The following is a 15,588-nucleotide window of genomic DNA, read 5'->3' as shown; positions in this document are numbered from 1 at the left end:
AAAAATTGTGATCATGATGACTCGGAAAGAATGCTGAGGGGTACATGGACAACTCTAGAAATTAATAAGGCCTTAGAAAAAGGGTATAAAATAATAAAAATTCACGAGGTGTGGCATTTTGAGCAAACATCGACAGATTTGTTCAAGGGATATGTCAAAGATTTTATGAAGATCAAATTAGAAACTAGTCCACATACGTATGCCACAAATGAAGAGTACGCTCGGGCTGTAAAAGAGCAGATGGACATAGAGCTCGATTTATCTAAAATAGCCCCAAATCCCGGTAAACGAGCAGTCGCTAAAATATGCCTAAATAGTCTATGGGGTAAATTTGGCCAAAGAATGAATATGAAACAGACAGAGTATGTTGTGGACATTAAAAGATGGTACGAAGTTTTGATGAACGATAAAATAAATTTAACAAACGTCACATTTATTAATGATAATATAGCACAAGTCTCTTACGATTATAAAGACGTGTTTGTGGAAGACCCAACATCTACGAATATTTTTGTGGCATTATTTACGACCAGTAACGCTCGTCTAAGACTGTACGAGATGATTGATAGGCTAGGAGAAGCAGTTGCCTACTTCGACACAGACTCCATTGTTTACATTGATGATGGCCTAAACACTGTCGAAACAGGTGAAATGTTGGGCGATTGGAGTGATGAGTTGCCTGGAGATGACTACATAGTTGAATGGCTCAGTACAGGTCCTAAAAGTTATTTTTACAAAACAGCCAAGGGCAAAGAGGTGACTAAAATCAAAGGTTTCACTTTAAACTACGAAAACAGCCTAGTACTCAATGCCTCCGCCATGAATGACATCATACACGATCCAACCAAAGAAATTAAGCTCACGTATGACCAGATCGGTAGGGATACAGAGACCAAAGATATTGTTACGAGAAAAAGGGTATCAAAGACTTTCAAGATGGCCTACAAGAAACGAAAAATAATACAAAGTGATGACTCATTAATTGACACAACACCTCTTGGCTTTCAAAAATTATAATAATAATATTACGCATTAGACATTGTACCTCATTCTTTATTAGACGCTGTTACAGGAAAGACGTGTTTTGTCTCGTTCGTGTTTTCGATAAATTTTGATTTTGTATAAATTAACAATGTCTGATCAATGGTCAATAAATATTATAAATCAGCGAGAAATAAAAAAATTCAACGCTTATCTATGAAAAATATCTAGAAAATATAACAAAAATTATTAATATTGTATAAAGTTGAAAATTATGTACATAAAATAAAAATTATTGTAATCTTTAAAGGTATTAATACAATACATATATAAAAATTGTAAAATTTATGGACACATAAAATACCAAATTGTAATTAGTATTAATAAATATAATAATAAAATATAAAGTTTTTCATTTATAACACATTCTATATTGTTTAGCAAAAAAAAAAAATAACGGTCTCAGAATATGCTTTAGAGAGTGTTATATAAAAATTTTAAGAAATAACTGCGTAAACTTAATGCATTATCTTTAAAAAACCTGATTTGCTTGGTACTCAGGGCGTATGCGTCAGCTAGGTGTCAGGTATGCGTCAGCTAGGTGTCAGGTATGCGTCAGGTATGCGTCAGCTAGGTGTCAGGTATGCGTCAGGTATGCGTCAGCTAGGTGTCAGGTATGCGTCAGATAGGTGTCAGGTATGCGTCAGGTGTGCGTCAGCTAGGTGTCAGGTATGCGTCAGCTAGGTGTCAGGTATGCGTCAGATAGGTGTCAGGTATGCGTCAGATAGGTGCAAGGTATGTGTCAAATTTGCACACCGTTTTCGTTCACTCTGTATACGTAATTTATAATATAATGTAGTTTTTTTTTGCGTAACAACAAAAAATTCCAAATCGGAATTTCGAAAACTCGTTTATTTTTCAATTATTATTTTACGAGTAATTTTTGATCAACCTCGTATATATTTCATTTAAAACCTTCGACGATTAGCGTAATAACAGAAAATTCGAACTTCTAAAATCCGTTTATTTTTTCAATTATTATTTTACGAGTAATTTTTGATCAACCTCGTATATATTTCATTTAAAACCTTCGACGATTAGCGTAATAACAGAAAATTCGAACTTCTAAAATCCGTTTATTTTTTCAATTATTATTTTACGAGTAATTTTTGATTAACCTCGTATATATTTCATTTAAAACCTTCGACGATTATCGTAATAACAAAAAATTCTAATCGGGACATCGAAAATCCGTTTATTTTTCAATTATTATTTTGACAAGTAATTTTTTATCAACCTCGTATATATTTCATTTAAAACCTTCGACGATTATCGTAAAAACAAAAAATTCCAATCGAGACATCGAAAATCCGTTTATTTTTCAATTATTATTTTGACGAGTAATTTTTTATCAACCTCGTATATATATTTCATTTAAACCTTCGACGATTATACAAAAACCATGAATAATGTTTTAAATTAATTCAACGGAATTTTCAACAACAACAAACATATGGTGACATCACCGGATGTTCCGTTTCCGTTGGAATGTTACTTAAAATAAATATTCACACGGACGCCGGAAACATCTGCGCATTCCAATCTGTTTACCGCGAATCGAACATCTGCGTAGGTTGTTAACGGAATTTTGTTTCGGTGGGAAACTTAAATTATGGCATGCGTCATAGGAGGTGGATATAAATATCAGCGCTCTTACCCAGCAGTTCCCTCTTTCGTCCGTTCGCCGTTGTGTGTACGTAGTGTACAGTGTTAGTGCTTTTTAGGTTTTTAGGTCTTCATAGCAAAGGGTCAGACGGCTGTCATAGACAAAGCCAAGCTCTGACCGCTGGAAGCCGGCCAAGAAGTACAAAGCCGCGAATACGAAGAGAAATCCTGGTGATACCAACCACGTGGTCGCCACGTGGCCATACTTGGAGTTTACAAGGTAAGTGCTGTGTTTTTTGCTAGTCTACCGGCGATTTGTACTCTCTGACGGAGATTCTGCTGGTCACGGTGTAGGCTTAGTGGGCGGTCCGTAAGAAGCCATCCACGCAGGCCGTTGCCGGGGCTTACAGCTTCCGTCGGAGTCTGTAAACAGTCGTGCTGGCACAAATCTGCACTATACCAATTTATTACAATATCTACGGGGGACCGCTAGCGCTCAATATAGTTAAGTATAGTCCGGCTTACCAGCCATCCTGCACATTGCACAGCGTGCTTGAAAACAGGTGTCATCTGGGTAAATTTACCTAGCATTCCACTTTGAACATGCCAAGGTCGACCCGCTCCAACAGGTCGAACAGAGTCGTTCCTGCTGAACCACCCGACCCAGGGCAACACTCCAGAGACATGCCCTCCATCGATTACGACTTCCCACCGCTACCCTCACAAAGGACACCCGCAACTCAGACCTCAATCACACCTACAAATACCACCATTCCACCGATCACTTCTTTCCCACCCACAATGCACATCCCAGATACCACCCAATCCAATATCAACACTAACCTATCTGACACTTTCATGTCAGATATTATTTCCACCTTACCCGTAGAACAGATCGATCGGTTGATAGCGCAACTGCAGCTGACCCGATCATCTGCAATCCTTAATACACCCACTCCTCCTATCACCACTCTAGCCTCACAACCACAACAAAACCTCACCATACATACCAATACCACCCAACCTACATCCACCCATGCCGCTTCAGCGACAAACATCCAATCTTCACAACTTATTAATACAGTCAACACACAACCAACAAACACACAAAATCCACAACCAACACACGCTCCTATCATCCCACCTTCCACACAAAACACAACCGCTTCATACGCTAACGCCACCACCACTCCTAGAACTACCGTCCCTGCCTCTCAGGCCACTACTTCCACCCAACCCAAATCCTTCAACTATACTATCACCAACATTCCCATAGAGAAATCGACCCAAAGAGATTTCTTCCGCATCATAAACACCCGTGAGATCCTTCTAAACCAAATCTCGACCGTCAAGGTCCTTCCTACCCAAATTGCACACTTAACCACCTTCCATCCGGTAAATCATGTCGAGTTACAACGCAAGCTCCGTGATGCGCTGGGTGATCCTAAAGTTCTCGTTTCACCCAAACACATGCCAGCTCCCAGAAATCCCACCCGCTCTTCCAAACCTACATACATGGTCGTCGTCAAAGGAGTCGAACGTGTCTACTCTGACGCCGACCTCACACGTGCCTTCACCGACATGGATATCCCCGTAGTTCGTCTATGGAGGATCATATCTAAGTCAAACCTACCCACGACGTTCGTAAAGCTGGTCACGTCGAGTGAACTTAAGTACACAGAGATGTTGACCAGAGGCATCTTTATGGACGGCCTCCGATTACACGTTGAGTTACCACTTAACGCTAACCCAGTTCCTCCCATCCCAAAATACTGCGGCAGGTGCAGCCAGAACGGGCATACCATTCAGGAGTGCCCGCAAAAGCAGTACCGCTGTCCTACCTGTGGCCAAGACCATAAATCCACGGCCTGTCCCACACCTCAATCACCAAAATGTCCCAACTGTGGCGGTGACCATGCGGCCTACTCGGCCAAATGCCCCCACAGAAGGGAAACACCCAAGACCCCGCAAGAGACTCAACCTATCACCACCGAAAAGCGAGAACCTCCATATGAACTAACTTCAGACATGAAGACAGTCATGGAGTTTACATCGCTCATCCTTATCAACCTCCTTCCTGACCGCCGCCAACTTATCCTAGATATCACAAATCATTTTACCACTTTGATGTTCGGGCACAAGAGCACTCTTGTCGCCCATAGCAACAAAGCATCCATCACCTTCCTGCCCCTCTAATGGACAGTACGATTGGTGCTGTGAACTGCCAGGGTGTTGCGAGAAAACGCCCCTTCATCAAACATATCCTCCAACATCACAATATTCAGATCCTTGCCCTCTCCGACACCCGTGCCAAACACGATCCCATCTTCCCAGGATACTGCACACTACACCGTCCAAAAAGCCAAACGTCTCACGGCGTTGGCGTCCTGATTAAATATGGCATCCCTTTTTCCCTACATACCATTCCTCCTCACATCCTTCTCAATGATGAAGACTTCCTGGCAGTTGACATCCACCTCGACAATAACGAGACCGTTACCATTGTCTCTTATTACAAGCATCCTCAACAACCGTTATCCGAGACATTGTTTGACTACGTCTCCAGCCTGAACAAGGCTATCATCCTAGGAGACTTTAACGCCAGACACACCAGATATGGCGACACGGCCGTGAACCGTGCAGGCAATGTTCTCTCGGATTTGCTCCTTAACCTCCCTCTACACCGCATTCGCAACCGTGAACCGACGTATGTGGGTGCGCAGGGCCTGTCAGTCATCGATCATATCGTATGCACGTACGACTTAATTGACCGACTGGCTGACGAGTGCTTCCTGGGCGATACCATAACGTCGGATCACCTTCCTCTGCTGGTTAAGGAACAGATACTAAATCCTCCTCCTCCTAGCCCTCCTAAAGTAATAAGAGACTACAAACGCGCCAACTGGGAACTCTTCCAAACATACCTGTCAAATAACACTCCAGAGTTAGGCAATCTTTTTATGTACCCTGATGATATCGACCGAGGTATCACGGTAATTACTAACCTGATAAATCAAGCAATTGATTTGTCGGTCCCTAATAGGGTAATCAACCCTAACAAACCACCTCTACCTCAGTTCATTATCGATAAAATCAAACAAAAAAGACGTCTCCTCCGTCAATTCCAACGCACACGCAATCCCCTCGTCAAAACAGAGTATAACCGTCTGTCTGCGGCGATCAAACTGCAGGTCAACAATCTGCAGTCCAGACAATGGGCTGCAGCGACCTCCAGTCTTGATTACCGCGACAGCGGCAAATTCTGGCAAAAATTCAAAGGCCTAACTAAACAAAAAACCAATAATCCTTCTCACCTTGTGGTGAACAATATAACTATTAATTCAAACGAACAGAAAGCAGAAGCTTTCAAAACCCACCTCCAGAACACCTTAGTATCTCCAGACGATCCGAGATTCGATCATGCCTTCTGTGATCGCGCTGTGAGAGACATAACACGACTGCTCAGAACCCCTTTCGACCCTCAGGCACCCCATGAACATCCAATCATGGCGCCTGTGGATCACCAAACATTCATACAATTCTGCCAAATCGGCAAATCAAACGCACCGGGGCCTGACAAGATTGCCAGGAACTGTGTGCGTCACCTCCCGCTGAGCGTCACTCTATACTTGACGAACATAGTCAATGCCACTCTTAAACTCTGCTACTTCCCAAAACCCTGGAAAGTAGCACACACAATTATGCTCTTGAAAAAGGGCAAGCCACGTACCAACCCACACTCTTACAGGCCGATATCTCTCCTGAACTCACTGGCGAAAGTCTTCGAGAGGATCCTCAAAGAAAGACTCGTAGACTTCGCCACAGAACACAACATCATCCCACCATACCAATTCGGCTTTAGAGAAGGGTACTCTACAAAAACGGCATTGACTGAAATCGTCACACACCTCACACAAAGTCTGAACGACGGCAAAATGTCACTAGGCATCTTCCTCGATGTTTAAAAAGCCTTCGACCAAGTCTGGCATGTGGGACTTGTCAAGAAACTTGTGAGCATCGGGCTACCTACTCCATTCGTCAGACTCATCCATTCATACGTCTCTCAACGTCAGATTACAGTCAAGGAGCGTGATCGTTACTCTACATCCTTCACTCCCACCGCGGGAGTCCCTCAGGGTTCCGTGTTGGCACCAATACTTTACACAATATACAACAGTGACTTTCCCAATCCCAGACAAACACATACTACTACCTTACTATACGCAGACGATACGGCACTTCTCACTACCACACCACACATCGACTCCATACTTAGGTTCGCTCGAGATCATCTGCGCCTTGTCGAGCAATGGTGCCAGAGATGGAGAGTGACACCTAACCCTAACAAAACACAGATGATCCTTTTCAGACACCCATACCGCAGCCAATACATCACACCAATCATAACCGAAAGGCACAATTTGAGTCTATGGGGAGAACGACTCCGACTCCGAAACCAGGTCGACTACCTCGGCGTAGTGTTTACTCAAACACTTAACTGGAGGGACGACACTGAAAAAACCTGTGGTAAGGTTAGGAGTCGGCTCGGACTTCTCAACGCTCTTACTGGCAAATTCGGCCGCACTCAACCACGAACACTTATCCATACGTACAAAACATTCATCAGACCGGTTATCGAGTACAGATCTTGCATCTGTGCTGTGATGCCAAAGCACCTCAACAATAGAATAATCACACTGGAAAGGAGAATCTTACGCAAACTCAACAGAAAACGACACGACTATCCCTCCGCACTCATTCATCGCCTGTCGAACATCCAGCCCATTAATGAGAGGCTTACCTCTCTGAGCAGGAGTTACACAATTCGCACCATCCGGGGCCAAAACCTCAGAGCCCAAAGCACTCTTAAAACTACCTGCTCGTCCCTCGGCAATGTATTCAGACCACGACCCAAACCCAAACTCCCATTCCTACCCACTATTCTGCTGGAACTCGCCAGCAACGAGCTCCCGGATGAATACATTGACATACAGGAGGCAACTCCCCTCTATTACCGCCGTATATTATAATACCGAAAGTTCATTCCGAACTGACACCGACGGGGGGGGGGGGATCGGTTTTCTGTGGTTTTCCGATCCCATTGCACAACGATACCCCGTCGTTTGCGAGGTCACCAGTCCACAGCTGCCCTCACGCGCCGCGATATTCACTCAAAAATTAAATTGATTTTTTAAATTAATAAACATATAAATTTCACATATTTACTAATTCTGTTTTTAGATCAAAAAATATTCTGAAAGGAACCGTTCACTTCTAACCTTTTCACCCCCGATTGTCCAGGACTAGCAAAGCAGCACAACCACCAACAACACCGCAACACCAGTGGACACCGCAAAATCCCAGTGCCACACCCACCAATAAGAAAACACGTCCTGAAGAGGCACAAGCCTAAAGCAGGACATCGGACACACCCAACACAGAAGATAAACACTCACACACAAAACCAACGCTACAATGAATCCAGCAGTTCATAATCGAATAGTATACAAATAGGTTGTGTGTTACCGACTTAGTTACTTGTGCTCGTTTTAGTGATATAGGTTGTGTGTTACCGACTTAGTTACTTTAAGTTAAGTTAATTTAAATAATAATTTCGTATGATTTTTCAATTTCTTCTTCTTTCAGTTCAGTATTTAATTATTTTTCTCTTCGTTATTTATACAGTGTGGTACATAAAAGTGAACATTTTGGAAAGGCAAAGTAAATTTCATGCGATTTTCAGTTTCTTCTTTTAGTTCAGTATTTCAGTGTTTTTTCTGTTCGTTGGTCAACATGTATCTTATTGTCTTAAGATCGGCACTGTTGTTTGAAATGTGTATCGATTTGCATACTATATTTTACCTACGAGCAACATGTAATTTATTGATTTCACGTCAGCATTGTGGTTTGAAATGTGTATCGAGTTGCGTACTATATTTTATCTACGGCCAGCATGTAACGTATTGTCTTAAGATTAGCAATGTGGTTTGAAATGTATATCGATTTGCATACTACATTTTATCTACGACCAACATGTAATTTCTTGTTTTCATGTTAGCATGGTGGGTTGAAATGTTTATCGAGTTGCGTACTATATTTTATCTAATTTTCTTCTTTCAGTTCAGTATTTCATTGTTTTTCTGTTTGTTATGTATACAGTGTGGTACATAAAAGTAAACATTTTGGAAAGGCAAAGTTAATTTCATATGATTCTCAGTTTCTTCTTTCAGCACGCTATATCGATGCTTTTAATTCTTTATTATTACTAAGTGTGATATAAAACAGTAAAATGTCAATTTTGCATGATTTTACCGATTTCAAGAATTCTAGCATTAAAGAACAAGTTATTTATATATAAATTCCAGTTTTAACGAATAATTAGTATATATTACGTATTATATTCACGACTTGTTCTCGTTTTACTTTCAAGCAAGGAGAGAGGAATTCAGATCTAAGAACAGTTGAAATAAAAGACAGATTAACTTTTCTATTTTATTAAGAATGTACATGTATATCATATATTATTCATATCATATTTCGCCATTACAAAGATAACCGTTCTGGTTTTGAATTTTGAAATAATGTCTTCCTGTGTATTTATGTTGCGAAATGGTACTTTACTCATAATATTTTGCACGCGTTTATTTTTATAATTCATAACCCTCTTTTTGCTAAGTGTCTTTATAGAATTCTTCTTTATCGTTTTTTGCATTACAACGTTATAGCTTTAATGTATACATCGAACCGATGTTACTATAGCTGTTTTGAGGTTTTATAACTATAGGAAAAATTTAATAAAAACAAATATAGTTAATATTGTTTATTGCATTATTAATACATTAATCTATACATATATATTGTTATTCGATAACATCTTGATACCGTAATTCATCAATTATTTCTTTGGCTTCTTCACAGTTTAAGGTACCAGCCTTCGCGTGAATCCTAAGACCTTCTACTAGTGTATTAGGATCATTATCTTCGTTATAGAGCCTGCATATCTCGTCTAAGGCCTTATCTACCATCCATTGTTCGATTGTTCCTGTTTCGTTAATTCTTGAGAGATATTCATCATGAATTTTATCTGGTCTTCTTCTTTTATACAGCTTGTCTGTCACGTCAACTGCTTGTGCCCTTGTTTCGCCAATTCTTGTGGAGAATACATTTAGTTTCTTTGGTCTTTTACACCGCTGTTTCTTATCTGGTTGCGACCATGTTTCCTCAGACTTTTCGTCATGTATTGGCTCGGGTGTTCGTCTTCTTTTACCTAGATACATTGGTTTAATGATTTTCTCATATTTGGCGCTGTGAGATTGATGACGCAGTCGACCTCGTCCGTCTTTATGGACATCCGATGTATCTAAAAGAGTTTTATAATTTTTTTGATCAGCAAGAGTGAATTTTAAAGGGTTCTTGGAGAAAACCAGCTCATATAATCCAGGTGTTGCTTTGAATTTGTGCGTACCCATTTGAATAACATCTTTACCAAACTCAATGAGTTGAGTTCCAAATATCCAGTCACCGGTAGACCAATTAAATTTCGGGCCGTATAGCTGATCGATGTTCCTCAGATCTTTGATATATTTTTCAAGATAATGGTTGCTATTAACATCATCATCATTATTCGCCCATCGAGGTTCTTCGGAACTGTGGTGTATTGATTGAGTAGTTTGTGCGTCGTCTTCGTTGAAATCTATTGCTTTATTAGTGTTCAATTCATTCACATAGTTGACTATTTCATTAAGAGGGGTAGTTACTGGTTTTAACGTCGATTCTAGTAGCTCTTTTTGGTCAGCTTGCATCCTTTTTAGATCTTTATACTTTGCTCTCACAATTGTGGCGAGTTTTTTTACTTGAACTGTTCTGTTTGACGACATCTTAACAAATGATTTCTTATCTTTCGTCTCCTGTATTTATACCCTCTGCTATGCTCTGCTACCCTCTGTGTGTGTGTCTCTGTGTGTCTCTGCTATGCTCTGCTATGCTCTGCTAGCCTCTGCTACGCTCTGTTATGCTATATGTGTCTTTGCTGCCCTCTGCTCCTAATCACCCTCGTTTTTCTTTTACCTTCTAACAAAGTTTTTTTTGTCAATTATTCTCAGTTCCCAACTATCTTTTTTGTACTATTTTACTAATATGTAATCATTTAATATCACTTGTGCCTTTTAACACATTTTACTGGAAATCCTCTTCTTATTATTTTATGTTGCCATGTCTGGCTGTTTTTTTTTCAATGTGCTTCCAGTAAAGATTATCGTTCCAAGTTTTTTTGGTCTTTCCACTAATCATCTTTCTATTATGTGATATCTATTTGTTGTCGTTTTGTTTACATGATCGCTCCACTCTACTCTTCTCTTTCCTTTCTAGTCGTTGATGTTAGCTATTTCTAGCTATCTTCCAAAGTGTAATATCATTGATTTTCTAAGTGTTTTTCATCTCTCCTGTTTCTATCCTTATTTTATGTTCTCTCTCTCTCTCATCGTATTTCTGCGGTGTGTCAATATGAGTCTGCCGACTGTTTTGTAGATTCTTCTTTTATTTTTGCTCCTTTATATTGTATCGTTTAGGCAGCATACGGTTCTATCTGCTTTATTCGCCTGATCATCACTTGGTTATTTATCGGCAATTTGCATCGGCTATGATAAATTGGTGAAGCATATGTTGTATATTATTTTAATTTTGTGATATTAGTATTGCACCATCTGTTTGACAGATTATTTCGTTATTCTCCCATTTAGTATTGCTTCTTCGTTCCTACGTTTTCTATTTAGTCCATAATCAGGGTTGAACTCTGAATATCTTTATCAGTTTAATCCGCATACATGCAAAGCGTTACATTTTTTTGTTTTTATACCAATCATCGCATATTAGCTGCAGTATTGTTAGTTGGATAACACTTATGCCTAACAAATACTTGATCTAATTTTAATTGGCCTGATAGTATTCTGAATTATTTCGAGTATCAATTTGTCTTGTCAGAATATATGTGAATGTTTTATATACCATCTGTGTAATTAATCGATAAAAATTTCTGTCGATGAGTGAAACTAAAGAATCAAAGCGTTATGTTGTTAAGAAGATAATAAATGCGTTATCAGTAAATAGAAAATTTACATAAATAAATTGTATTTCATTTACATGCTCCATTACATAGGCTGCTTGTTTCATTTAAAACTTTGATTTGTTCTATTGTTCCATATAACATACATCTTGTTGCTTTTCCTCTAAGTACTTTTTCAATCAAATATATGTCAGGATTACCTTTTTTGTGTAACTCTTATTCGTAGAATGCTCTCATATTCCATGACATTCATCTCTGAATTCGCTCAGTATTTGAGTTGTACCCTGTACATCTTCGTATTGGAAATAAACAAATATATTTTTAAATATAAGGTTGAATGCTCGAATAAATAAATATAAGGTTGAATGCTCGAATAAATGAACTTTGATCAGATAAAAGGCATTTTGCCTTTTATCTGATCAAATATATTTTTCTCTAAGTAATATATATATTTTTTAAGCAAATATATTTTTTCCCACAGATTTCACACTTGACCGGTTTTCTGTCGTACTGATATTGGTATTTCTTAAATTCTTCATAATTAGACCAAGATTTATTGTTAAACGGTATCCAATTGCACTTATTTTAACCCCTCACATTGTTTTGGTTCGTTTAAACATATATCACACCTCAACACTGTATTCATTTTTGAATCGAATTAAAAACTGCTATCGACTGCTCAGCTTAAACGAACTCATAAACGAACGAATAAAATATTTATTGTGTTTTTAAGTTGGTTGCAATGGTTTATTCTTTTGTAAGTTGGCTGTAATGGGTTATTTTTTATTTTTCAATATATTGTGTTCGAACCGCTATATCCCATCTTATGTGACCATGTTCACCATGATTGGACCCATAATACTGAATATAAAACATAAACCCTATTAGTATTGCGTTAACTTCATTAATTTCTATGAAATGATGCCTCTCATATGTTGATTATGTCAATTATGCCAAAGACATTGCATAATGCCCTACTGGCTTTGTAATTTTTGTCTCACATTTCTCTATTTGTCGCTGTTATTATATTCTAATCATTAAATCCTATAAGTGATATACCGCCAAACGATACAAGTTAGCTGCAATGATTTATTGTTTTTGTAAGTTGACTGCAGTGGTATATTTTTTGTTTTTGTAAGATGGGTACAATAGTTTATTTTTTTTTTGTAAGTTGGCTGCAATGGTTTATTGTTTAAAGTTGGTACATCATACTAATTACCCCCACCACCATTTAGTCTTCCGTCCGACCATAAACCTACCTTATACCCTAATTAAGAACTTCATTCTGTTTCAGATATTCCTAGTTGTCAGACGTCTCTTACATTCCTCTGGTTATGTGACATAAGGTCTTATGAGACAATAAGTGAATCTGAAAAAACCTTGCGGTTGTAAAAGACTATTCCAAATGAACGATTGGAACGATACTAGAACTGTGTTCATATCATGTAACAAACATCACCATCACGAAGAATCAAAAGAAGAAACTGAGCAACGGTCAAACCGAGAGAATGAAGATCAAAGGAGATTGGAAGCAGAACGAAAACTTAGAGAAGAACGTCTTTTACGCATGAAAACGCAAATTGGGGCATTAACAGACGACGTTCAATTTAAATTACATCAAATAATTAAAAAATACTGATTTCCGAAACAAACTTATCCGATATTTGAATAATGGTTACCTGGATAAGACGCTACGTGAACTACTAGGTTTTGTGAAAAAGGGACGATTTTGGTTGGCATATCCTACTCGCTTACTAAAGATGGAGGAAGCTTATCCAGACGTGCTTTTTGGATACTAATGTAATGTAAATAAACAATATTTGTACATGTCTTTTTTTTATATAAAGGTTTCAGTGTTGTATGTAAAACTTGTATTTTTTTTTATTTTTATACTTTCTGTATTCGTTTCTTGGTCTCTGTCTTAATATAAAAGCGTATAACTTGTGTATTTTTATACTTTGTGTATTCGTTTCTTGATCTCTGTCTTAGGTTTTCGTCTATCACATGTATTTATTTATTTTTGTACTTTCTATATTCGTTGACTTGGTCTCTGTCTTAATATAAAGGCGTATAACTTGTGTATTTTTATACTTTGTGTATTCGTTTCTTAGTCTCTGTCTTAGGTTTTCGTCTATCACATGTATTTTTTTATTTTTATACTTTATGTATTCGTTTCTTGGTCTCTGTCTTAATATAAAGGCGTATAACGTTGATTAGGAGCATAGGGCAGCAAAGACACACACACACACACACACACACACACACACACACACACACACACACACACACACACACACACACACACACACACACACAGTACGCGCTTCGTAGGTTAAGAATAGACGATATCTTCACGTTGCGTAAAAGAAGAATTGATGTTGCGTAGAAGAATTGACGCTATCTTCACGTTGCGTAAAAGAAAAAGAAGAAGAATTGATGTTGCGTAAAAGAAGAAGAAGAAGAATTGATGTTGCGTAAAAGAAGAAGAATTGAAGCTATCTTCACGTTTAGGTTTGGTTAGGTTTGGTTAGGATACGTTAGGTTAGGTCATACGTAAAAGAAGAAGAATTCGTAAAAGAAGAAGAATTGACGCTATCTTCACGTTGAGGTTAGGTTCGGTTTGGTTAGGTTACGTTAGGTTAGGTCGAATCTGGGGAAATCTGTGTCAGGGGTCTGGGGAAATTTGCCATATTCACCATAGGGTAGCGAGCGGTTTTTCCCCAGAATCTGGGGAAAAAAGTGAACTGAAGTGGTGCCTTATCTACTATTATAATTACCGAACCAGGATCTACAAGAGTCAGTATAGACGAAAACCACTTTTCAAACACATCCGAATTTATATCCTCATGATAATCGTCCGTTTTGATTGAGGTAAACACATTTAAACCACCTTGTAAAAAACCTGAATCACATCCAATGTGCCTTATAATGAGACGTCTTCCTTTGCCCAAAGGTGCTTTTAAGCCGGTTGAAAGTCTCTTAATGGAAGCCTGTCGCGCAATTTTAATATTCAAGTCTTGCTTGGGATTTCGTATGACCCTCATTCAACCACGTTTCGTCCGTATAATAATTTTTTTTACCAAGTCGTCTAAAATCACGAATCTTTTGCAAATATTTTCTCCGTCATATCAACTCTTCGTAACTTTTCCGATTTCTCTTCACATACCGAAAATCCTTTCATGTAAAGTTCTTTGTAATACTCTCATAAATATTTTATTTAAAGTATCATCTGCGTCTGCATTAACTTCTCGTTGAATAGCCTTTAACATTGGCAGTTCGTTCCTAATAAAATCCATGAATTTATATATTATAGGATTATACTTTTCTTACTAGGGTCCAATACAATTTTTGCACGTCCTTTATGGATTGGTTTTTGGATATGTTTGTTACCTTGAATTATTCGGAAACCTGACGGTACGCTCATGAAATACTACCAGGCACCTGATTTTAATGGTTATTTGTGGGTGAGTTTTCACAATGTTGCCGTATTGGATTAAGAATATTACTTTCGAAAAGAAATAACGGTGTCCACCTGTCTCTCTATTGGCACTTAGGGTATACCTCAATGGCACGGATAAGCTGCAAGCGGTACTAAATAATAAATTTCGCAACAAGGCGAGTGTACCTTCTCTAGTTCGGACTTCCAACAGATGTAACCGGCAAAAATGATAATTGAAAAGTGGATTTGTGTGCTAATAAAGAAATAAATATATAGCCGCTTACCACCGAGTGTTAACGAACTACAACATGTCTGCCCTCACAATCCTATTGAATTCAGGGTATAGTATATATATTATTTAAACTATATATTATTATTTTGTTCGCGTTTTATATTTTTTGTTTTAATTTGATGAGATTGCCGCGGAAGTTTTGTTTACATG

The 15,588-nt window shown here is 38.5% G+C and overlaps 1 protein-coding gene across 1 annotated transcript in view; it reads right to left on the bottom strand.

The window, feature by feature from the left end:
* Positions 1-15,588, bottom strand: part of Sec63 (translocation protein Sec63) — a 373,264-nt gene that overhangs the window by 244,680 nt on the left and 112,996 nt on the right. The window lies entirely within an intron of this gene.

The sequence above is a fragment of the Diabrotica undecimpunctata genome, chromosome 1, assembly GCF_040954645.1.
Source record: "Diabrotica undecimpunctata isolate CICGRU chromosome 1, icDiaUnde3, whole genome shotgun sequence".
NCBI lineage: Eukaryota > Metazoa > Arthropoda > Insecta > Coleoptera > Chrysomelidae > Diabrotica > Diabrotica undecimpunctata.
The sequence above is the reverse complement of the archived record's forward strand: the minus strand, read 5'-3'. Positions and strand labels throughout refer to the sequence as shown.